Raw genomic sequence first — 2,047 nt, forward strand, 5'->3', positions numbered from 1 at the left:
CGTGGTCCTCATCTCTCCTCAACAGGTGTCCATACCATCTCAGCCTCCCCTCCTGCACTTTCTTTGATACTTCCACCACCTTAGTTGACCACCCCCTTATGTAGTCATTTCTGATCCTATCCACTCTTGTTACCCAGACATCCACCTAAGCATTCTCATTTAGTAAGCATAACTTTCTAAAATTACCATATGATGAAAGGTTTTTAGATATTCCTAGAATTTTAAAGATTTTATCATACTTGTTGTTTTCAGTAATATCAATGTCAAGAGTTTAGTAGTAAGAAATTCTCCTAAAGATCTTCCAGGCTGCATATATGAAATTCCTTGCAAAAAGTGTGATAAAGTTTAATACGGACAAACCGGTAAATCTCTTTCACAACGTCTCAAACAGCACCAATATTCTGTGAGAACTGGGCAAATATCGAATGCATTATTAGTACATATGAGAGATTTAGATCATCCTATTAACTGGAGTCAAGCAAGAGCCTTAATACCATGTAACAACACCTTTTGACAATTAACCATCTGGTATTCTTGATCCTGTTGTGTACCTGAGAACTTTCTCTCTAATTGTATTTCATTCGTTCCTTGACAATGTCTTAGTAAAGACGAAAGCACTTGGATTTCTGACTATTATTTTCCTGTGGTATTTCGCTTATATATGTATATATATGTATATATATATATATTATATATATATATATTATATATATATATATCTATATATATATATATATATATATATATATATATATATATATATATATATATATATATATGTGTGTGTGTGTGTGTTAGTGTGCGTGTATGTGTGTGTGTGTGCGCGCGTGTGTGTGTGTGCGCGCGTGTGTGTGTGTGCGCGCGTGTGTGCGTGTGTCTTATTTTAAATCACGAAAAAGCTAGAAAGGGATGATTATACCAATGAAGCTTCGGTCAACAAGGAGAATTGAAGCAACTGAGATGATATGTACTCTCGTCTTACCTAGACATAGTCATAGCAACTGAAGATATAAAGAGACAAGGGCGTATAAATATGGTGGGTATAAGTCCTATTGGAATACAAAAAAGGTTGGTAAGTCACAGATCAGTCAACTGATTAACATCAAAATCTACCTATTGTTAATTCTCTTTATTCTTTCTTTCAATACGTTCTGGAACATACACTGTTTTATTACAGGGTAAAAAGAAAGTAACTCATAGCTTATATTTAGATTGTTATCCCAGCCAACTGAATCATAACAGATTCCAAAAAGTTCCTGGGCATTGTTTCATTTCTTCCTAATGTTAGATTATGTTGCATCTAATTTATTCCGTGGAACTTTTCACTTAAACGCCAAAAACATAGAAATATTAGTGTGACCTGTTCTTTGAAACACCTAAAAGCACTTACCACTATGATAATGAGTAAGACTCATACCAGAAAAAAAACAATTAAAAGTATTTCCTCAAAGAGAAGGATACAGACTCTAGACGAAACCTTAAACCTAATTAAATTACGCACTTGAATAACGGATAAACATACATTAGGATTATGGAAAAATAAACATCTGCGCGTTAACAACAATTAGCTACAATCCCAGTAATCCTATGGCTCATATATAGTCGTCCCTTAGCATCACACAGCGAAGTGTCGTCTCCAGTGGTAAATTCCAGCAAAGTGCCACAAAGTAGGAGACAACCAACACAAGTCGTCTCTATGGGTAAGAATAGTTATAACATTCGCACAGGGTCTGGGATCTTACCCTTTTCCCCGCCCCAGGGAGGCCCTTTAATAACTCCAGAAGTTCAGCAAGCTGGGGGCAAGGCCATTGACGGACGAGGCTCGCATCCAAAAGTAAGTATTGCAAGGAGGGGCATCACACGACCCCAAAGTGCACCTTGCAAGTAAGGGCATCACACGACCTTCTACACAAACTGAAGAGAAGCCCGCAAAAATACTGTTCGTAGGGAATGGCAAGGAACACCTCCAAGATGCCACTACAAACTCCCACAAACCGTCAGAGCATATTGGCGCTGAACACCTCTCTGTAGGGAGCCGTTAACTGCC

This window comes from Macrobrachium nipponense, chromosome 14 (genome assembly GCF_015104395.2).
Source record: "Macrobrachium nipponense isolate FS-2020 chromosome 14, ASM1510439v2, whole genome shotgun sequence".
Classification (NCBI taxonomy): Eukaryota; Metazoa; Arthropoda; class Malacostraca; order Decapoda; family Palaemonidae; genus Macrobrachium; species Macrobrachium nipponense.